General features: G+C 46.9%; 1 protein-coding gene across 2 annotated transcripts in view; it reads right to left on the reverse strand.

Annotated features, from left to right (window-relative positions):
* MAPK4 (mitogen-activated protein kinase 4) overlaps positions 1-19,956 on the reverse strand; it is an 81,056-nt gene extending 61,100 nt beyond the window's left edge. For both annotated transcript variants that reach the window (XM_060280363.2, XM_088652867.1), the window contains exon 1: positions 19,694-19,956. The gene's annotated coding sequence lies outside the window, so the exon portion shown is untranslated. The remainder of the gene's footprint in view (positions 1-19,693) is intronic.
* Positions 19,957-24,266: the final 4,310 nt, after the last annotated feature.

Below are 24,266 nucleotides of genomic sequence, written 5' to 3' on the forward strand. Positions count from 1 at the left end.
CCTTAGCAAAGGAGGCTGCATTTTCTCCTTAAGTATTATTATTATCAGACTTCGTTTGGCATCCTCAGAAACACTTTTACCGAGGTGTCACACCATGTATGCGAGGCTGTGATCCTCCCTTGCCTGAAAGAAAGCCTCATTTAAGTCAACAGGACTTGCTTCTCTGAGTAGACATGATTAGGATCGAGCTGTTAAAAAGCGATACAGCTGACTATGGTTGTCATCCTCTACTCATCTACCTGGAAGAAAATCCAACTGAACTCAAGGGGGCTTGCTTCTGAGTAGAAATGGTTAGGACCGTGCAGTAAAAAGTCTTTTAGACAGTTGGCTGCCCTATTTTTTCCACTCTCTTTGTGAGGTAAGAAAACTGCCAGGATGGCACCAGTGAGACAGGTCCTCTCACCTTAGCTTCACGGGCTGGAGGTGATGGACAGGAGAACTATATCCATAAACAGCTTGACCAAAGTTACACGCTGAGTCAGATTTCTGGGGCAGTCGGTGCCTAAATAAGACCTTTCCTTCCCTCCCCAGAGGCCCCCACTGTTGCCAAGATGCCTGTGATGTTTCTGTGAACAACCTGGGCTTTTCGTTCATCAGCTCCTCCAGGTGGGAAAAGGAGGGGCAATACTGGCAGACACATATAGCAGCAAATCAGACATAGGGTCAGGAGTCAAAATTGCCCCTTGCCCCGCAAGAACATTCATATGGTTAGCCGTTCCTCAGCCACCAAAGTATTTTTGTTCGTTTGTTTAAAAGGATTCTTTCCCCCCTTTCCCCCCCCTTCTGAGTGGAGGTTTTCTTTTCTTTCTTTCTTTCTTTTTCAGTTATATTTTATTAAATTTTCCGAAGCTTAACATAGACACTCCAATACATAATTTTTGTTTTGTTTTGTTTTGTCAACTTCCCACCCCATTTTCCAGGGTGTTTTTTTTATTTCTCTCTCTTGTTGTGCCCTTTCTTCTATCTTATACCCTAACAACAATACAAAATCTCAAATTCCTTCTGTTCATAGTTCGAATCCTGATCAGGAATTCATACTATAGTATTTATTTAAGTAATCCAAAAAATTCCATGCCATTCTTCCACAAAACAATTAGGCTCTCTTATTTTGGCTGTTAACTTTGCCAATTCCACATGATCCAATAATTCCGTAAATGAAAGAAATAAATACAAACTGCTCCAGCAACTGAGAGTGAACTTCAGGTATGGAAAATCTTTGACCCTTGAGACAGGAGTGCCAGCTTGGCCCCACAACTGTGGGTTGTCCGGGGCCATGGGTGCCATGCAGCATGCATGCCCCTGGCCCCGAAATTTGTGGGTGCCCGGTCCCTTCAGGGAGAATTTTGTGGATGCTTGGGCACCCAGGGCCCCAGGGAGTTGGCAGCTATGCCTTGAGATGTTGCTGAACTACAACTCCCATCATCACCTGCAATCATGGCCAATGGTCAGGGATGATGGGAGTTGCAGTTCAGCAACCCCCAAAGGGCCCAAGGTTCCCCCTGTCACATCTAGGGTTGCCATATTTTGAAGAGCAAAAAGAGGACACATTTGCCGACTTCTAGGGATTGCTTGATGACTCTACCCATGAAAAAGAGGATGTGTCCTGGGAAAAGAGGACATATGGCAATCCTACAAACATACTTGCTGGACAGTCCTTCAGAGATAGGAGTCCGCCAGAGATAGGACTGTCTGCTTTAATGTAAGACACATGGCCAACCTACTCAGAAGTGGAAAAGTACAGTTAGCCTGAACGCAGGGAGGACACATTCAGATCACCCATGCTGCTGGGAAAAAATGCCCGCTGCCCACCCCCATCTTATGTAAGAAGATAACTGGCACCAGTAACCTGACCGAGCTTTCAACCTAAATTGCAATAGAGTCTCAGAAATACATTTTCCCTGAGCCAGCAGGCACTCTTTTGTCTTTCGTAATCTCGTAAACTTTTACATAACTGGAGTCGTTGCTCCAAAACAGCTCACCAATGGGAACTTTTAAAGTTCCTCTACACAGAAACAGTTGAGTCTATATCTGGATATATTTCTGGAAGACGGTGTTTCGGAATGTGCCATTAACCCTACCCACTCAGAGGAACAAAATGTGAGATTCCATCTCCCAACTTTTAAAAGCACTGAACTACAGCTGGGAGTAAAGGGACCCCTGACCATTAGGTCCAGTCGTGACCGACTCTGGGGTTGCGGCGCTCATCTCGCGTAATTTGCCGAGGGAGCCGGTGTACAGCTTCCAGGTCAAGTGGTCAGCATGACTAAGCTGCTTCTGGCAAACCAGAGCAGCGCACGGAAACGGCGTTTACCTTCCCGCCAGAGCGGTACCTATTTATCTACTTGCACGTTGATGTGCTTTCGAACTGCTAGGTTGGCAGCAGCTGGGACCAAACAACAGGAGCTCACCCCGTCGCAGGGATTCAAACCGCCAACCTTCTGATCGGCAAGCCCTAGGCTCTGTGGTTTAACCCACAGCGCCACCTGCAGCTGGGAGTATATTGAGTTAAAACAGCAGGTGAAGAAAGGTTCTTAACCCTATCTTCCTGGATTGTTTCCCCAAGCAATATAGCACCCAGACTGCTTTTTGCCCTTTGTGGGTGGTGGGAAATGGGTTTAAAATCAAGGAAGGGGGGATCTGTGGCCTTCAGAATCATAGAAGAGTTGGAAGGGGCTCCAAGGGTCATCTAGTCCAACCCCCTGCATTGCAGGAATCACAACTAAAGAATCCCTCACAGGTGGCCATCCAACCCCTGCTTTAAAACCTCAAATGAAGAAGAGTCCTTCCAACTTCCATCAGCCCCAGCCAGCTCCTAATAGTGGGGCTAAAGTTTAGCAGTGCTGATGTGTGTGGAACAAGAGACAAGGGTGCCTCTGAGAACATGCAGAATATACCCCCCTCCCTAAATAACTACAGACAGTCCTCACACTTGAGAGATTAGAAAAAAAGGGGATACGGTTTCCAAGAAGGCACGAACATGGAACAACACAGAGAGATGCATCTATTGATGAAACGTTATCTTCCCAAGCAGACGCCTACATACAGTGTGCATTTTAATAAACAATACTACACAATCTCCTTATAGGAATTAAATTTTTAGAAGAAGAAGAAAAGAAAGAGAGCTCTGCATCATAAATCAAAATCCTAAAATAGCACAGGACGGAACGCACTGTATATACCCAGTGACTTTTTTGCCGTTCCCATGACACACTGGAGGGGGGGCGGAATCAAAGGTTGTACCAAGGAGCCAGCTTTAGTAGCAGCCCAAAACAGGTCCTACAGCAATAATGAGATTAGGAGCATTAACCTTTGCAGGGAGGCAGGGGGAATTAAAAAGGAACATCGCTAAAATGGGTAACCCATCTGTGCTGCATTTTTGGTGCTACATGGTGAGCTGAGCAGACAAGAGGACTCCAGCCAGCTGTCTGTACTTAAGGAAGAGTCTCTCTAAATAGCCTTACACGTGCGAGGTGGACAGATAAGAAGTGACCTCCAAGCAGCAGAACAGTCAACTGTGGTCCCAGTGACAGGCCCCTGGAGTCAATCAGCTTGGTTAGTGTCACCTCTCACAAAGGTTTATTCAGTCCTATTTCTGCACTGGTATATTCCTCGCATTCCCAATCGCAGCCTCCCTACAGTATTAGGACTTCTGTGTCTTTAATTGCCCTGCTCTCTTTTGAGTCTGGAAACCTTAAAGAGAAACCAGCAGACCCTTTGCTTAATTTCCAAGCAAAGAATCATAGAATCATAGAAAGGTTGTTTTCTGCTGCTCCAGAGAAGTGGACATGGAGCAATGGATTCAAACTACAAGAAAGAAGATTCCACCTAAACATTAGAAAGAACTTCCTGACAGTAAGAGCTGTTCGGCAGTGGAATTTGCTACCAAGGAGTGTGGTGGAGTCTCCTTCTTTGGAGGTCTTTAAGCAGAGGCTTGACGGGCATATGTCAAGAATGCTTTGATGGTGTTTCCTGCTCGGCAGGGGGTTGGACCGGATGGCCCTTGTGGTCTCTTCCAACTCTATGATTCTATGGTCATAGTGAAAACAAGCTATTGGACTAGGTGGGCCTTTGGCCCAATCCAGCAATGTTCTTCTTAGGTTTGTATGTGGAAGGACAGGATTTTAAAAAATGCAATATATTTCTCTGTGATAAATGAAACAAAGCCTGGGAAGCAGACTTGACTCATTTCCTTAAAATGTAGGGATGTGCCACGTCAGATGAAAAGCTAAGTCCTTTGTGTTATTACTGTCACTATATGATGCATTTAGTTGAAAATAGCATTTTCCCCATTCAAGAATGGAGGAAAGAACTCAGAGGTTATTGTTTCTGCCTCTCAGGCTTTTTTTTTTTTGTTATGTTCATTTCCCAGGCAGAATCTGAAGCATGCTAAATTTGAGGCATTTTGGAGATGAATGAAAGGACATTGCGCATATTACAGGAGGCATTTGCCCCTGCCTCCCCTACTCTTCCTTCCTTTGAAGAGTAGAGGGTTAATGAGCTTTCAAGTGGGGCTTCAGTTCTCTCTTCACACACACACACACACACAACCTCCTCCCTTCCTCATCAGAAACCTCTTCTTGTAGTTTCCCTAATGAATCCAAGAGATGGATAAAAGCATATTGGGGGGGGGGGCTTTCCTGGAACATCTTCAATATACAAAGGAGCGTCCAGAAAGATGCAACATTTCAAGTGCAGGTTGGAAGGCACTCTTGCTGCGTTCAAAACAAAGGGACCTTTCTCCTGCCTCATGGTGAGATGGGGGGAATGATGCTGCTGAAACTGTTTGTCGTGGTTCTAAAACTATGAAGAGCCAGCTACGGAGGGCACATTAGTGAGTGTTTGTGACTTTGCCAATGCACTTCCCATTCCAGTCTCCCAAAATACGCAACTGTTTTTAACATGTTCATTTTAAAAAAGAACCAATTGACCTTAAAAGACAACGGTGAGGAACCTCAGGCCTGAGAGCCAAATGCACTCCTTTGTATGGCCTTTGGGAGTCCCTTCAGGTCAAACCCCCTCCCTAACCGCCCCCCTCCCCAAGCCACACCTTTAACCAGTCTTGTCTTTTAATTTAATTTCTTAAATTTATATCCTGCCTTTCATCACTGGGCAGTTTACAGCGTAAAAATACATAATGAAAACGCAAAGAACCTATCATAACATACCCTTCTGAGTGTCCTGATTTTCCCCAGACATCCCAGAATTACAGATTTTATTCCAGAATGCCCCGTTTCCCCATGTCCAGCACTGCCACCAAGCTTGGGGAGGAGGAGGAGGAGGCGGTGCTTACAGGCTGTGATGCCACACTCTCACCGGAGTCAGCTGGCACACACAAGAGTGTGGCACCAAAGGACACATGTCCTGATTTTCATCAGCAAAACTTTTTCGCTGCAAGTCTGTTTTCCTTAATTGGTGTTATGGAAAACTCAAGGGGATAGATGCCAATCAAGGAGCTGGCCAGATCTTTATCGTCTCTCTTTTAAGCAAGAACAGAACACCAGCATGACTTAATCTGGGTATAGTCCCAAGCCACCTAGTGACCAGAATGCATAATGACACTATCCACACAATGCTATCTCCAGGGAATGTTTTGTGGGCTTGAACAGTTATTCATCTCTGCCCAATCAATGTAGTTCTGGTTGGTAATTAAGGGTGGGCATTAAAGAGTGGAGAGTTCGGCCTGCTCCAAGTGAAAGCGATTGGAGGGACCCAGGTGGCGCTGTGGTTAAACCACTGAGCCTAGGGCTTGCTGATCAGAAGGTCGGCGGTTCGAATCCCTGTGACGGGGTGAGCTCCCGTTGCTTGGTCCCAGCTCCTGCCAACCTAGCAGTTCGAAAGCACGTCAAAATGCAAGTAGATAAATAGGAACTGCTACAGCGGGAAGGTAAACGGCGTTTCCATGTGCTGCTCTGGTTTGCCAGAAGCGGCTTTGTTATGCTGGCCACATGACCTGGAAGCTGTACGCCAGCTCCCTCGGCCAATAATGCGAGATGAGCACACAACCCCAGAGTCGGTCACGACTGGACCTAATGGTCAGGGGTCCCTTTACCTTTTACCTATTAAAGAGTGGAGAGTTCGGCCTGCTCCAAGTGAAAGCGATTGGAGAGATGCCAGTGGCCAAATGCAAGGTTTCCTATCACCTCCTAGGAATCTCTATAGTATCACCACTCTAGTAAGACACAGATGTTTCCTAAATGATGAGTGGGTTCAGGAGGAGAGGCATGGAAGAGCAGGCAACAGTGTACAAACAAGAGCTAGGCTCAGGAGCTAGGAAGACAGTGCCCATTAACCAATGTAAACAGCTTATGGAGGTTCGCACAATGCCATATCTTACAGTTTCCAGTGGAATCGGTATTGCTACAAGTACCACATAATACTTGCTCCACAGTTGTAAGAAAGTGATATTTTGTGGTAGGACCCCCTGCTTATTGACGATAGGCAGGCATCTTTGCTCTATTTTTTTCAGTGCCTGCTTGAAACATTTTTGTTTAGGCAAGTCTATCCAGGCACATGGCTGTTGATATGCTTTAATCTTCATTGCTGTTAATTTTGTGTTGTTGTTTAGTCGTTTAGGCATGTCTGACTCTCTGTGACCCCATGGACCAGAGCATGCCAGGCACCCCTGTCTTCCACTGCCTCCCGCAGTTTGGTCAGACTCAGGTTGGTGGCTTCGAGAACACTGCCCAACCATCTTGTCCTCTGTCGTCCCCTTCTCCTTGTGCCCTCCATCTTTCCCAACATCAGGGTCTTTTCCAGGGAGTCTTCTCTTCTCATGAGGTGGCCAAAGTATTGGAGCCTCAGCTTCAGGATCTGTCAGCTGTTAATTTTAGTTATCTTTAAAGTTATTACCTGTTTCAATATTTCTGGGAAGCTGCTTAGAAGTTTTACTACAAACAAGCCAGCGTAGGAATTTAGTTGACTGGACAAATGGACCAACGGATCAAATCCTCTATATTTGAAGGGCTGTCCGATCCATTAAAGATGGAGAACCATAAAAATGGAAAACAGGAAGGGTGTCAAAGGGCATTCTCCATCCACAGTTTGCAGCACCAGGACAGCAGACTAGACAGACACACACACGTCACCTGGTCACAGGCTTTATAGAGTTATTATATTTAAATTACAGTATTGCATAAGATAATTTATAGGTAAAGAAATGATTTGAATCTATACCCATAAATTACCATATACCCTTGTACTATTGTTTGATGTTGCTTGCCCGCTTTTTTGGCAATGTGCAACTGGCCACCCTAAAACAGATGAATTGGCCGCTGATTGATTTGGGGCCCAATTTAAACAGCCGGTGGTGACTTTTAAAGCCCTACTCGGTTGGGGGACCAGGTTATATGAAGTACTGCCCTGCAACCATGCAAATGGGCCTGGGCCTTGAGATCAGCCTTCCATAACCCATTGCTTTGCAAGCCTAACAGCAAACCTGTTTGTTTCCCACAATGGTGCATCCTTATTTTATATATATATATATATTTTGCTGGTGGAGCTGCAGGCAGTTTCAAAGAGACACTGTCCATATATGTAAATAGGACGGGGAGGTGCGCACGGGGAAGCATTTGGCCATAGGTGAATGGAAATAAGGAAAGGAAAATGCAGTGGTAACAATGGAGAAAAGCTAACAGCCCAACCACCGATGTCAATTTATTGCTCCCAGCCTTGGCCAGACGCATAAGAGCTCTTTTATTTTATGCTTTGGGAAGGATGTGCACAGCTTTCTAGGCTGCTAAAGAAATATAATTGCCTGGGATTTTTCTTATAGCCCATTTTCTTCACTACAAACAGAAAAGAGGCCTGCTGTTTCATGAAGGTTGCAGTTCAAACTTTACATTTTACTTAGGAGCATATATTTTGGAAAACCAGTCACCATTATTATTATTATTATTCCCCACCCATCTGGGTACATGCAAATGAAGTGCCGCAGAGCATTGTGGGGCAGCACTTTCTGTGCTGTGCTCGCTGTGACTTGAAGTAGTGTGGGCTGAAGTTAGCCCAGGTCTAGGTCTCTCTCAAAGGAGGTAGCTTTGCTGCTGCTGCTGCTGCTGCTGCTGCTGCTGCTGCTGCTGCTGCTGCTGCTGCTGCTGCTGCTGCTGCTGCTGCTGCTGCTGCTGCTGCTGTTTTGCTTCAGCCGAGCAGGCTGAGGCAGAGCACAGCTGGCAGCGTCCCTGCCTGTCGTGCTGTGCTCTCCCTTTTTTGCTTCTGGGGGGGGCAGCTGCCCACCCCTGCCCCATGCTGGGTACGCCCATGAGAGCACCTGCCTTGCATGCAGAAGATCCCAGGTTCATCTCCTGTCATCTTGGAAAGAGCTCCTGCCTAAAATAGTGGGTAACTGCTGTCATTCAGTGTAGACGATACTCAGGTAGATGGACCAATGGTTTGACCTGCTACAAGGCATCTTCCTGCGTCCCTAAGTCTCTTTTTGAAAGGTACAAGGCTAGGGAGCCAGTGTAGTGCAGTGGTTTGCGTGCCGGACTAGGACCTGGGAGACCAGGGTTCGAATCCCCACCCAGGCATGAAGCTCACTGGGTGACCTTTGGCCAGTCACTGCCTCTCAGGCTGACCTACTTCACAGGGTTGTTGTGGGAATTCCATGAGGCAGGGGAGAACCATGAAGCTCCTTGGAAAATAGGGTGGGATATAAATGCAGTAAATAAATATAAACAAACAAACAAAGGCATAGTGTTTGGCTCTTCCTTTGCAGCCCAACACTCATTTAAAAACATATGTCACCAACTAGCACAGCTTTCCATATTCTAAAAACCTGTTTTAATTTATCTCTATCCAAAATAGGCAAGTAATTGAGTTTGGGTATGGCCCATAACATGCTTAGTAATCCTGGTATCAGGATACCTTTCTTTCCCCTTTCTTTCTTTTTTCTTTTGCATTCTGCGGTATCTTTGATCCTCACCTTCATTCACTCATTTTGCCCTCATTAATTCATTGTCTTTTTTTGATGCCACGAATTAACAGTTGCTTTTGGGGGGGGGCAAAGGGAGAAAGGAATCTTCAGAAATGCCAGTTAGCATTCCAGCTGCCTGAGAAATTCACTTAATGAGTAGTGAAAACCACAGTGGGTGGCATGCGAAAGGAGATGAAACAAAACCAAGAGTACAAGAATCCCATACTTAGCAGAGCAAAAAGGACAACGGGGTGGCGGGGTGGGGTGGCGAGAAAGGTTTCCAATAATAATTAACTCAAATGTACTAAAAATTACTTTCCTTACTGGAGGGAGTAGTGCAAGACAGGAGTGCCTGGCGTGCTATGGTCCATGGGGTCACGAAGAGTCGGACACGACTAAACGACTAAACAACAACAACTGGAGTAGTATCCAGAACTATCTACCATTTTTCTCCTTCCTCGTTTTCAATCTACTTTGCATACTTGGTTTTGCAAAAAAAAAAAAATGCTCGCCATAGGGGATTTTTTTAAAAAACAACAACAACAAACAAACGCCATTTATAATTGCAATTATATTTCTTAAGATGTTCCACAGAAACCCCTGTTCCAAATACCCTCTTTAGAAGAGGTGCATGAGAAGTGTTCTTTTTCGTGCTATGATGCCTCAGGGGTTTATAGGGTGTTAGGGGAGGGGTACTACCTCTGATAAGGGGACACATTGGCATAGCTGCCAAGTCTCCCGTTTTCCCTGGGAAATCCCCGTTTTTCCAGCTGTTCCTAGCTGAAAAAACAGATTTTTTTTTGTTTCCCCCCGGTTTATTCTGGCGCGACGGCCATTTTGGAACTGGGCGGAGCATGCTCAGAAGCGACTTTTGATGCTGCTCTGCCCTGTTCCAAAATGGCAGCAGCGCTACTTCCGGTCTGCTATTTCCGGCCCAGTCCCTTATTTCTCTGACAGCAACTTGGCAGGCATGCACATTGGGCTCCTTTTGCGGGTAGTTTGCCCACCTTTGGTCCTCAACCTCACCTGTGGCTTCTAGTAGCTGTCAGCGTGTCACAGTGGCCACACCCTGGGAACAGCTTCTAATGGCCAGTTAAACCACGTGAGGGGAGCCGATGGGTCTCAGACCTTCAGTAATGTTAGGGACTTCCCCTGCACCTAAACACAGGCTCCAGCAGATTGACTGGGTCCAACAGTCAAGAAGGCAGTTTCTGCATGTGCTGTAGAGGGAAGTGAGAGGCAAATGGGGCTCGTCCTCCGGGGTCACCTATTCCATAGCATAAATCTTTGGGTACGTGGTGTACAGTATAGTGGGCAGCACAAATGACCAGGCTGCTTCTATTGTTTCTCACAACTTTTCTCCACAAGGGTGCTGGTGAGGACCTTTGCAGTTTCTCATAGTGTTATGTATTCAGTGGTCTGTGTTTGCCTGAGCTTGAGTCTGGACTAAGGATTCTGAGCCCCTGTGTTCTGATTCGATACACGATAGCCAATCACAGAACATTTCAGGATTTGGGCTCCGCCATTGGCCCTTAAACTCTGAGTCATGATTTGCAGCTTGGAAGTTTAGGCAGCCAATCACGTTGGGAGTGGGAGTGGCGCAGGCCTTCAAAAATGTATAGAAGCAGTTGTTTTGCCACTGTCGCCCAGTTCTATTAGTTCCATAAAGGTTCTTGCTGTTACGGTATCACTGTGTCTTGCCTCATGGGAACCCACCTAAACTTCACATAGAATTTGTAAAGTTGGAAGGGACCACAAGAGTGATCTAGTTCAACCCGCTATGATGCAGGAATCTTTTGCCCAATGTGGGGCTCAAACCCATGACTCTGCATTTTCTTACATTCTTATCCAAAACAGCATTCCACCTTACTCTCTCACTCTCTCCATGTGTACACACAGAGATTGAGATTGAGATTGAAATTGAGATTAGATAGGCTTTGTATTTACTGCACTTCACTATTAGGAAAGAGAAAGCTATAAAATCCACCATGAAACGAGCTAGAATTGTGGTTTGGGTTTCTGCTACGCATATCAATGTGGAAAATAAATTTGGGGAATGGAATTTATTCTGTCCTCTCAGCGGGCACATGTGATTGATCGAGTTTTGGAAGATAAGGTACTAGCATGGTGAGAACCAATTCAAGTTGAATATTAGCCGTACAGTATTCATTTCATGCGTTTACTGTGTCGTTCATCTGTATGAAGTGTACTTGGACAGCCACCTATAAGAAGATCCTTGCTACGTCAGACCCAAAGGCCCACCTGGTCCAACATCCTGCTCTCACAAAGCCAGCTCTCTCCCCACTTGTGTTCCCCAGCAGCTGATAGTCAGAGGGGCATGCAGTCCCTGACACTGGAGGTCAAAGCGAGAAATCATCCTTTGATTTTTCAGTGATTTGAATATTAGATGAAAATGTTAACAATTGATTTATAAGTTGTATAAGATACAAAGGTGTATTTTTATAAAGTAAGAAACTGTTGCAGATGATAAAAAAGGGATGAAAACCGGGGAAGGGGGGGAGGGGAAGCCCACAAAATATGGTTTTACAATTATGAATGTAAGAAAAATTTTTCTGTTTTGTATTGTTTTTTTCTCTTTTTTTGCCCTTTCTTTTTTCTCTTTTTTCCTATTTCTATTTTTCTCTTTTTTTGGTATGACAATAGATGGTTGGATGGATGGCCTCCTGCGTACTGCCCTGGTTTGCTGGAGCTCCCTGGTGGCAGGGGGGGGCTTTGGGGTCAGGGGAGGGGGAGGAGGACAGAAATCCAAGCATAAAATGGACCATCTCTGACTGTTCACATACATGGGATACTTCTGTGGCAGGGGAGGACCCATGTGGGTGGGTAGGAAGGAGGTGGAAAAGGTGTTTATGTATGTACCGTTTTTTGTTTTTTTTTGTATTTTGTAAAATTAATAAAAAGTATGTTGAAAAAAAAAAGCGAGAAATCATCCATAGCCTTATCTTCCACAGTGTGGTATAGTGTAGCCCTGGCTGACTCACCGGATTCAGTGCAACCTTATTATTATTATTACTACTACAGGTATTTTATTTTTTGCAAAATTAACAAGGGAAAGGAGGAGAGGAAAATAAAAATAAAAACAGTGTATGAATAATAATATTACAGTATCAGTACATGCATCCTACATATATAGCTAGGGCAGCGAGGTCCTCAGACCATTACATAACAGATTGTGGGCAAAATCTCTTAGCAACAAGAAAGGCTTGCAAAGTCCCCTTTTGGTGTCCTCCCATTAACTCCCCCATACTTTGTTGTTGTTTAGTCATTTAGTCGTGTCCAACTCTTCGTGACCCCATGTTCGTGACCCCCTTCGTGGCCGCGGAACGGATCGTCTTCATAAGTTGAGGTACCACTGTATCTGTAAATATTCAACAGACCATTTCCATTCTTTTATTTTTTAAAAAAATCATCTTGATTTCTTAACTTTCGCCATTTCTGCATATTCCTTAAGTTTTTATATCCATTCTTCCTTTGCTGAGACTTCTGCTTCTTTCCACTTTGGGGCAAGTAACATTCTTGCCACTGTAGTAGCATACATGAATACGCTTCTATACACTTTAGGTAGTTCTGTCCCTATATTTCCCCCCCTTCTTCCGTTCCTTCAAGCCTTCTCAACATTTAACACCTATCTGTATTGGGCAGGGCTTTCCTACACAAATGTCGTGGAGTCCAATATACTCTAAACTAATTCCAGCTTTCTCCCCATTCTCCTCCCTGTTGAGTTCTGCAAGGACAACACTGAAAGAGAGGAGGAGGAGAAAGCAGACAACGATTGCCACCTCCCTCCCAGACTGGTTGTAAGTAAGGAGGTAAGTTGGAGCTAGCTGCGGGCATGCTAAATTTGGCATTGCCCTGCACTATCAGCTGATCTCTCCCTTCCCTGGGACATCAAAGCTACCTCTTCTAAACACCTCACGCCACCATGGCTGCCCTATTGCTTATGAATCACTGGTGGAGGTTAACTTCCATCAGTTTTGCTGTCTCTCCAGTATAGCCTCAGGCAAGACATTTCACCTTCCAAAATGTCTGTAAAACAAGGTTTGCAACACTGACAGCTGTCACGGGGGCCTTGTTGCGATCCATGTTTGTACAGGGCTCTGAACCCATGGCTTGCCGTCGAGCACTGATATATAAGCGTCCAGGAGGACTCCTTCATGGGAGCGGTGATGTAATCAACTTTCTTGCAAACTGGGCTGCGCATTCTAAGAGGCACTGATGAAGATTTATTTAAGAGGATTTGGACGCTAGCTTTGCATATCCAGAAAAGGCCAAGCAAGTGAAAGCCGAAGCCAGATAACTCAGCTTAATATTAGCACACTTTAAAAAAAACCGAACAAACAAAAACAAACCCCAAAACCATAGTTAGGCAGCTTAGACTAGAACGCCAGTTAATTCCAATTTCATCTCACACATGGAACAGGGATCGTTTTCAGGCATTTGCAGACTTAGAAAGCTTCCAAATGGCAAGACAGAGGAGCAATTTTGTGTGGTGTGGCTGTGGGGGCAATAGTAATAAGAGCTATTCTAGTGCTAAGACCTTTTCTGCGGGAATTGGACATAACGTAGTCTCAAATGCTGGCATGTTAACAAAATTAATTGTCCTCTCGTCACCCTTAGAGGGGGTCCTCTACCCCCCGTCTTTTTAAAAAGTGAACCTTTTTTTAAATTAAAAAAACCTATCCTAAAAGCAATTCTTTAAATATTTTTCAATGCGATGCAAGAAAAACTCCCGTAGCATGGAAAGCAATATTATTTGCATGTTTCACAAGCAAAGGGTTACGTATGGCAGAGCAGCTGCTTTGTAAACAGATGATCCTGGGTTATCTCTCCAGGTAAGGCTGGGAATGTCCCTGCCTGAAACGCTGGACAGCTGCTGCCAATCAGTGGAGACAATGCCAAGCTAGCCAGAGTCTACAAGGAAGTTTCCCATGTTTCCTACACCTGCCTAAAGGTGACACAATTAAGACACGAAACTACCTACCGGCACTTCTGAAGTTTGACACAACTCCAGCACTTAATGTTTTTCACTGTCACTTTCTCACTGTGATCTGTCAACAAGGACTAAGAAGCAGTAAGCAGCAGAAATCTGCACCTGGGCCCAAATTTCAAAGGCTGGTTTGAACTAAGCTTCCCGTTCTCCGGTTACAAGTGCCTAGCAATTATTTATTGCCTTTACATCTCACGTTTCCCCCCCAAGGAGTTCAAGGTAGCATATATATTTCTCCTCAATACCCCCCAAATTTAAACCTCACAACAACCCTGTGAAGTAGGTCAGAGAGAGAGAGAGAGAGAGAGAGAGAGAGAGAGAGAGAGAGAGAGACGCCCAAGGCTACCCAATAGTCAAGAGGAGATTTGAATTGGTCTTCCCAATTCTGGTGTGGCAAGCTATCCACTACTCCACATTAGATCTAATAATAATAATAATAATTTATTATTTATACCCCGCCCATCTGGCTGGGTTTCCCCAGCCACTCTGGGCGGCTTCCAACAGAAAAATAAAACACAGCAATCTATTAAACATTAATAGCCTACCTGAACAGGGCTGCCTTCAGATGTCTTCTAAAAGTCTGGTAGTTGTTTTCCTCTTTGACATCTGTTGGGAGGGCGTTCCACAGGGCAGGTGCCACCACCGAGAAGGCCCTCTCCTAGTTCCCTGCAACTTGGCTTCTTGCAACGAGGGAACCGCCAGAAGGCCCTCGGTGCTGGACCTCAGTGTCTGGGCAGCATGATGGAGGTGGAGACGCTCCTTCAGGTATACTGGACTGAGGCCATTTAGGGCTTTAAAGGTCAGCACCAACACTTTGAATTGTGCTCGGAAACGTACTGGGAGCCAATGTAGATCTTTCAAGACCGGTGTTATGTGGTCTTGGCGGCCGCTCCCAGTCACCAGTCTAGCTGCCGCATTCTGGATTAGTTGTAGTTTCCGAGTCACCTTCAAGGGTAGCCCCACATAGAGCGCATTGCAGTAGTCCAAGTGGGAGATAACTAGAGCATGCACCATTGTCTGAAATTGCAGTCTTTTGGGAGTGGGGGCAGTGTCTTGAGTTTCTTCTTTGCTTCTTGCCATGGCAGACTAACACTGTTGCTATTGCGGAATTTATCATAAATTTGTGTGCCACAAATGGGATGCATCTGCCGCAAGTAAACTCCTTTTAAGTTTGGGGTGCACATAAGTACCTTGCTACTTTACTAGTTTAAGCGGAAAATTTGTAGGCAGCAGCTTGTCAATGAGCACCAATATTAATACAGTTTGCGCATCGATAGCCATGCAACAGCATCCAAATTCCATGCTCCTGGGTGGCATGCAAAGGGTGCGGGTTTGGTTAGTGTGGTGTCATGTTCTCAGTCCACCCACGCAGTTCCAGACCGTCACTATTTTCAGGTGGGATCCAGTCACCTAGCAGCAAATTCAAGTTTGCGAACTCAAAGATCATTGGAAGGCCTTGCGCGACAACCCCTCTTCCTCAAAAGTTTACAGTAAGGAAAGCCACAGGGAAATGGTTTGAAACCATGTTGACTAACCTCCCCGGAAACAAATCAGAACGAATGCTCCTTAAACAGCCAACATCGTCAAATCTCCTCACAAATCAAACAGAACGAATGCTCAATAAACAGGTTTATAAACCTGCAATTTATGAATCTGTTTATTAGAAGTGCTTATAATCCACCTTTGGCCCAAAGGTCCTAGGAAGGTAAATGGATAGGCAATGAAAAGCAACAATTGGCAATAATAATAATAATAATAATAAGCTATACTAAACACAACATTCATCAAATTGCAGTGGAAACATCTCCTGGTACTCCTCAAAGGCTTGGGGAAAGAGTTGCGCCTTTCACCCACTGGTCTTTCACCCAATGTTGGAGCATGGCAACCACAGAGAACACACTCCCTACAACACAGACCTCACTAGGTGCGGCGACTAACTACCAAAAGGGATTCTTCTGTAGATCTGAAAGCATGAGCGCAGCAAAAGATGCATTCAGCCAATGGGCGAGCTGCGATGTACACTTACAGCATAACAGAATTTATTCATACAAATGTAAATCAGTTATTTGCAACAGAAGCATTTGTACGCTGTAGGCATCAGGTCTGGGTTTTATAGGAACGCTGGCTTTTAAAGCGCAGGAGAGCCAGCAAAAAAAACAAAAAAACAATGTGCAAGCAAGGCAGGCTTATAGCTTGGGCGGGGGTGGGGGTGGGGGAGAGAGACTGGATTAGACATCATAGATATATATGGAGGCAGGGGCGCGCGTGGTCTGGGAGCTGCCAATGCAACAGCAATGTTGAAACTAGTTGATGGCTTGTGTTGCCTGCTTTAAAAAATGAAACAGAATCCCCATGATGTCTGCTTATATATATATTTCATTTATAAAGGAGTCATATTCAGGAGTCAATGCATAAACAATCTGGCCTCTGAACATAAGAAGTGCTTGCCAGAGCACAGTGAGGTCAACCTAGTCCAGTATTCCTTGCAAGCCTGTGGCGCCCATTTGCCTGTTGCAGCAAGAACAATTGAGTCCTTTGTGGCACCTGAAAGATTCGTGGTGGCAGAAGCTTTCATGGATTAGAGCCCACTCTGTCAGGTGCCCACCCTGTCTCTGCTTGCTAAGGTACCCTTGTGACCCTAGTCCAGGGCAACATGGAGTGACATGGGAGCTGCAGTTCAACCGAGCGCCCATGTTGGCTACCTCCAGCCAAACACAGTGGCAGGTGGTGCAGTTGGGCAATGACACTCACCTGACCTCCAGGCAGGCAGGTTGCTCCTGCTTACCAGGCAGAGAGTGGGACAGACAAGGCAGATGCCAGGGGTTCTGCCAGTGAGTTTGCACAGCACCGGCACAACCTTGCCTCTTCCACAGCAGTGACTCCACTTCTTTAAAACTGCTATCTGGTGTGTCTGCAGCCAACTTCATAAGCAATTTGATTCCTGTTTAATGTCTGTACAATACCTGTCAGGTCCCACGTGAAATACAGGTGTACATTTATTTAACTTTTTTTTACGGGTAACCTCGCTGAACACATTTGCTTAGGCACTGGGGGGTGAGAACTGATCTGCAAGAAGCAAAATGAGATAAGGGCATGAAGGGGACTGCTTCTGATCTTGTTCCCTAGCAACTTGTTCTCAGAGGTAGGCTGCCCCTGACTCTACAGCTCAAGTGGGGGACTTTTTCACACCGAGGGACCCGCTCCCTTCTTGGCACCCTTCCCGGGGCGGCGGGCATATGCCAAAGGGGAGCAGGGGCAGGGGCGAAAGGAGTGCAGCAGCAAATGTAAATGTTATCTTCATACAGTAGGCTGGTTCCCAAACAGACCTCTCTATCCTCCATCCAGGCGAACAAAATGCATTGCCCGAGTTCAAGGACACATTCCAGCCAGGTAAAACCACTCGAGAAGGACATGAAGAAAGACGGGGGAGAGTCCCAGATTGGGGAAGTCAAGCAACCCAAAACTGCCTCCATAGTGCAGATGAATTGCTGGGGCCGACAGCTCATTCCCCCAGACCGCTGGAAAAATGCTTGCCACAGAGCTTAGCGTTGAACCAGCAAAGTCCCAGTTCACCCCAACATTGTTCTAAGGTTGCAACCCTACACCCACTTCCCCATTGAACTTGATGGGAATTAACTTCTGAATAGACATGGTTTAGGGCTGCACTGTTAACTCCCAAGGCATCAGCAGTCTTTATTGAATCAGGTCGTTATCATGTAGTATCCCAGTCCCTGCAATACACTATTGCTATGTCCAAGAAAACATACAGCTAGTCACCTTCTTGCCTTGGAAGTGGAGACCCATAGTGGGTCCAACAATCAAGAGGAGGGAAGCGAGGGGCAGATGGGACTCATCCACCTGAGAAGGCAGTCCATTTAGAAGGAAAACTCTGGTCCTAAACCTGTGCTGCCTTGCCAGACATCTTCAGGAGAAGAAATGGCAAAGGAGTAAACCCTGCAACAAATCCGCAGTGGAGTCCCTAAGGCAGTTGGATGGCAACTTGTACGCCTCCTTCCGGCAACTCCTGCAAGCCAAGCGGGTGCCAAACATATTGCTCTGCTTTCCTTTGGACCACATCAGCGATGCCAGGGGGTGGGGTCTTGTCGTCTGGGCAGCTCAGAACCTCCGGACACACTGCCCAGGCTTGAACCCAGAGGAGGTCATTTTGGAGCTGCTAACACAGACTTCACCCCCGGAGGCGCACTCCATTGTCTCTCGAGACAGACAGATGCCAACAGCCATCACCAGCCTTCATGACACTGATAGTAAAGGCTAAAGACTTAGGAAAGGAGGATGCAAGACCATGTGAAAAGGACCGTGGTCATATCCCTTAGGGCTCCTAGTATTAAACATTGAAACAGACCATTCATCCATCTAGCTCAGTATTGTCTACACTGACTGGCAGCAGCTCTCCAGAGTTTCAGACAGGGTGACATTCCCAGCTCTACTTGGAGCTACTGAGCTACAATCTTTCTCCCTTTGTAATACTTCGGTTTCACAATATTTTAATCTTACTTAGACTGGATTTTGTGATGTGATTTTTAAAAAACCAATCAATATTTATTGATGGCTGGCAGCGGCTATCCAGGAACTGTGACATGCCTCTATCTACCTGGAGAAACCAAGGACCTGAACCTGGGACTTTCTGCACGCAGATCAGGTGTTTTACCACTGAGCTACAGCCCTTTCGCTTGGATGCACCCCCCTCGCCTCTTTTCCAACCTGCTCACCCCAGTGCTAAGCGGGCATCAGAATCCGAAGTGGAAAGGTGGCCCCGGGGGAAACCCTCTTCCGGCGCCTACCCACTTGGCGCAAGGAGCACAATAGTGCAAATCTCCTGGTTCAGTGCAATACAGAGCAAGAAGGGAAGCTTGGAGAGAGAGAGAGAGAGAGAGAGAGAGAGAGAGAGAGAGAGAGAGAGAGAGAAAGAAAGAAAGAAAGAAAGAAAGAAAGAAAGAAAGAAAGAAAGAAAGAAAGAAAGAAAGAAAGAAAGAAAGAAAGAAAGAAAGAAAGAAAGAAAGAAAGAAAGACATTGCCTTTCATAAACGCAACAATACATTCTCTCCCAGGTCCACGGTTAAGCAATCCCCAAAGCTGCAATTCTGCGCGCTTTTGAGTTGGGGAGTTAAGTCCCATTGAATGTAGGAAGGGCTTTCCATTAAAATCAAGACCCTCTGAATTAAGATGGGCTTCCTCCCGACCAAAACGCGCAAAGAGGATCGGGGCTGCCTAGCTCGGATGCTGGCAGTGGAGAGAAAGAAGGAGCGAGAGCGAGGAAAAGATGCCTCCCCAGCCAAACTCGTCTCGTCATTCATTCTTTGCTGCTCTCGCCTTCCCTCCCTCCCTCCCTCCCACCACCCTGTCCTGAAAGAACCCCAGGCAGCCAAGGCAGCCGCCGATGCCTCCACCAGCTCCCATCCACCCCCCTGGAACAATCCGGCTAGGACTAAAAGGCGGAGGACCAGCTCCCCCCCCCCCCGGACAATGAGAAGGAGAGCGTTCTTTATAGGACCGATAAAAAGAGGCGCAGAGGCGAGCAAAGCCCCTCCGAAGCTCTTCCCTTCCTTCGCCCCCTCCTTTTCCTCTATATGCCCCTCCAAATGGAAGGATCTTCTTGGCTATGGATCTCATTTCATTAATAATAAGAATTATTATTCTTTTCTTCCTGAGCGCAGATCATGCAGCCCCGCGCGCACGCACGCACACACACACACACAGGCTGCTCGGAACTAATTGAGAACCAGCATCTCTGGGGAAAAAAGAATGGAGCTACTCACCTATGGGAAAAAAAAGCCCAGCCAGCTGAATGAGCCCAGGCAGGAAGGATGGTCCTGGTGATCTCTTATCTCCCTTCTCGCAGGGAAGCCTCACCTAAGATGCATTTCATATTTAAATGCACCGGCCATAAAGAGAGAGAAGAGCGAGCGCACGCACACACATACACAGAGAGAGCTCGGCTTTCTTTTCTGCCTCTCCTTCCTTCCTTCCCTCCCTCCTTCCACTCTCTCTCTCCCTGTGTACTGATAAGCTCCCCTCTGTCACTTACCAGCCACTGCCTCTATAGTCATGCAAAAAGAACGCCTCCCGGCGCCCTGCCCACCTGCATGACGTCATGGGAGGGCTGTCAGTCACCGGGCAGCCACCTGCTGTTAGCTCAGGCTGGTTGCAACCGCAGCTGCGCCCCCACCCCGTCCCCGGTTGGAGGCAGGGAAGTGGGAGAGAGGAGGGAGGGAAGGCAGCAGCTGGTTCAAGGGTGCAAGAATAGTGAGAGGCTCTTATGTGCAAAGGGAGGCGGAAGAAATGAGAAGTCTGCCAGCTGTGTAGTTCCCTGCTCACATGGAAATTGCAGCAAAATTTGAAGATGCTATCTACTTCCGTGTGTGTGTGTGTGTGTGTGTGTGTGTGTGTGTGTGTGTGTGTGTGATGGGGGGGGGGGAGAGGAGCAAAGGTAAGAGAAGCCTAAGGCTGAAAGCTGAACAGGTTGGAACAGAAGGAGAGCCCTGCTGGACAAGTGGCCCAACTAGTCCAGCATCCTGTTCCCAATACATTTTGGCATCTGATGGAGACCACAAAAATGGCACGGCCATGGAATAAGGGATCATAGAATCATAGAGTTGGAAGAGACCACAAGGGCCATCCAGTCCAACCCCCTGCCAAGCAGGAAACACCATCAAAGCATTCTTGACATATGCCTGTCAAGCCTCTGCTTAAAGACCTCCAAAGAAGGAGACTCCACCACACTCCTTGGTAGCAAATTCCACTGCCGAACAGCTCTTACTGTCAGGAAGTTCTTCCTAATGTTTAGGTGGAATCTTCTTTTTTGAAGTTTGAATCCATTGCACCGTGTCCGCTTCTCTGGAGCAGCAGAAAACAATCTTTCTCCCTCCTCCATATGACATCCTTTCATATATTTGAACATGGCTATCATATCACCCCTTAACCTTCTCTTCTCCAGGCTAAACATACCCAGCTCCCTAAGCCGTTCCTCATAAGGCATTGTTTCCAGGCCTTTGACCATTTTGGTTGCCCTCTTCTGCCCTCTACATCAAAAACTAGTGGAGGGGGGGAGATCTACAGTGGGAACAAGGGTCAGAAGAGACCAACAGCACCTCTCCTGTTGGTCAAGAGAAGGCTTCCTCAACCTTGGCCCTCCAGATGTTTTTGGCCTACAACCCCCATTATCCCTAGCTAGGAGGACCAGTGGTCAGGGATGCTGGGAATTGTAGTCTCCAAACATCTGGAGGGCCGAGGTTGAGGAAGCCTGGTCAAGAGGCTCCTATAGAGGCAGCATGTGGGAAGCATGTCAGTGCCACTGCAGCAATGTTGGGTGATGCATTCCTTGGAGGCCATATAATCTGTCCCTGTGGATCTTGCTGCCTGAGGCAGTTGCCTCAGCTTGCCTCATGGGTGGGCCGGCTCTGTCCTGTTCTCACAGTGGCCACCCAGATTTCACCAGAAGTGCCTGAGCAGAACAGCACTCTCCTCTCCTGTGATTCCCTTCATGCTGCTCACAACAGTGGGGGAGTAACATAGCTTTTTTGGCTAGTAGTCATTGATAGTTTCATTTTCCATTAACCTGCCTCGTCCTCTTTGAAAGCCATCTGAGTTGGTGGCCCTCGCTACAATTTGTTGGGACTGAATACCATTCCCGTTGAACTTAATGGGCCTAGATTGGTAATGCCCATTCATTTTTATGGGTCTATTCCGGATAGAACTTTGTTGGATACAACTCTTGCATGCAAATATGTGATCACAACCACATGTTCAAGTTGCGGGAATCCTGAGACAACCCCAGCGCCTCAGCTTGCATAAGTGGCTGTATGCAACAGAAAAGCACCCACTCCAAACACTGGTCTTGTGTCTATATAGATTTGCTTACATGCAAGACAATCTAATCCACCATGAGGTCTAGAAACTTGTGAGTTTTAAAAATATTTTGATCTACTTTTATTTTAAAAGAAAAATGAGGATTTGGTCAGATCGCAGTGCTGGTGCTGCTGTTCATGAGCACCAAAGTTTGTTGTTGATAACTTACCAGGAACAACTACCAACCTCAGGTGGAAAAAGCCTGCAAGGCAGGGAGCTGGTCTTCCAGGACTCACAGCCAAGATGGCCTCTGGTCTCTTCAGCAGCCTGAGATTCAGCAGACTCAACTGCCATTCAATTTCTGTACAGGGGATTATAGAGTTGCAGAGTTGGAAGTGACCCTAAAGGCCATCCAGTCTAGCCCCCTCTCAGCTAAAGCACCCATGACAGTTGGCCATCCAATCTCTGCTTAAGAACCTCCAAGGAAGGAGAGTCCACAACCTCCCGAAGGAGTCCGTTCCATTGTCAAACAGCTCTTAAATGGAGGGCGCCATTTTGCACTTTGCCTCAGGCAGCAAGAATTCATGGGGTGGCGTTTAGTTGGAACCTCATGCTCATTGTTCATCTAACAACGCATATGTTACCATCATATCTGTCACAAATCGTTCTGTCTACGGGCCTGGAGAAGAGTGGTGCGATATTAATGCGATCGGATCACTGGCTGCTTGAGATGGCTTCTCTCCCTTCAATCCGAAGCTAAATTGCTTCTGGAAAAAGAACTTTGTGTGGCATGGAGTCTTTGATTTCCAAAGCTGTCAACGCCTTCGTATCAACGCTTGCAAGAGGCCCCTCTTTTTCCTTATTAAATTGAACTAGAACTGCCAAAAACTGGGGGGGGGGGAGAGATAACGTGCATAAAAATGTAGCTGAGGGAGACACCATTTTGTGGAGTGATCAAGTGACCTTGCTGCACCACGTATTGCCATCTCTGTAAGCCAGCTTGTCACAACTTGAGGTGGAGGGGGCTGGGCCTTGGAAATGTAGGTCTTCTGCATGTAGGAACTGAGGAAGCTGCCTTATAATGAGTTGCGCCATTGGTCCATCTACCTCAGTACTATCTACACTGACAGCAGCAGCTCTACAGGATTTCGGGACGCGAGTGGCGCTGTGGTCTAAACCACTGAGCCTCTTGGGTTTGCCAAGGTCGGTAGTTTCAATCCCCGCGACGGGGTGAGCTCCCGTTGCTCTGTCCCAGCTCCTGCCAACCTAGCAGTTCGAAAGCACGCCAGTCAGGGGTGTAGGAAGGAGGGCGGTGGGGGCAGTCTGCCCCCGGGTGTCATCCCTGAGGGGGGGTGACAAAATCCCCCCTGGGCAGATTGCCATGCCGCCCCCTGGGATCCCATCGCCACTCCAATCGCCCCCCCCCCCGGGTGCCAGTCGCCGCGCCAGTCCCCCCCCCAATGGGCACCGATCGCTACACCAATCAATCTGGCTGCATGCCAATTGCCCCCCTGGGTGGCTAGCCCCGCCCCCCGGGTGCATGGCATGGGTCCCTGAGCAGCTAGCTTCACCACTGACACCAGTGCAAGTAGATAAATAGGTACCGCTGTGACAGGAAGATAAACAGCGTTTCCGTGCACCCTGGTTTCCATCACGGTGTTCTCTTGCGCCAGAAGCGGTTTGGTCATGTTGTCCACATGACCCAGAAAGCTGTCTGTGGACAAATGCAGGCTCCCTCAGCATGAAAGCAATGTGAGCACCACAACCCCATAGTCGCCTTTGACTGGACTTAACCGTCCAGGAGTCCTTTACCTTTTTTTACCTGCAGGATTTTAGGCAGTGTTCTCTCCTAGACCTACCCAGAGATGCCTCAGTTTGGTCCATCAAGCTTAGTGTTTGTCTACACTGACTGCTAACAGCTCTTGAGGGTTTCAGATAGAGGAGATTCCTAGCCCTACTTCAACTTGCTGGGGATCAAACCTGGAACCTTCTGACTGCTAGAATGGAATAAGAGGAGGAGAGACAACCTTGAGTGTGTTAAATCATTGAACAATTTCCTCTGATGAAGATACATGAAGCCAAATGGGAGATTTATTCATCAAAAACATGTTTGTACCTAGCTGGATTTGCATTATTATTATGTTTTATGTTTATTGGTCACATTTCTGCATTCAAATGCCTCAAAGCGATTTACGCAGTACAAATAAAATAGCAAACACATTAAGGTAAAGGTAAAGGGACCCCTGACCATTAGGTTCAGTCGTGACTGACTCTGGGGTTGCGGCGCTCATCTCACATTATTGGCCGAGGGAGCCGGCGTACAGCTTCCAGGTCATGTGGCCAGCATGACAAAGCTGCTTCTGGCAAACCAGAGCAGCACATGGAAATGCCGTTTACCTTCCCGCTGTAGCGGTACCTATTTATCTACTTGCACTTTGACGTGCTTTCGAACTGCTAGGTTGGCAGGAGCTGGGACCGAGCAACAGGAGCGTCACGGGGATTCGAACCACCGACCTTCTGATCAGCAAGCCCTAGGCTCAGTGG

Source organism: Zootoca vivipara, chromosome 10 (genome assembly GCF_965207765.1).
Source record: "Zootoca vivipara chromosome 10, rZooViv2.hap1.1, whole genome shotgun sequence".
In the NCBI taxonomy this organism is placed as follows: Eukaryota; Metazoa; Chordata; class Lepidosauria; order Squamata; family Lacertidae; genus Zootoca; species Zootoca vivipara.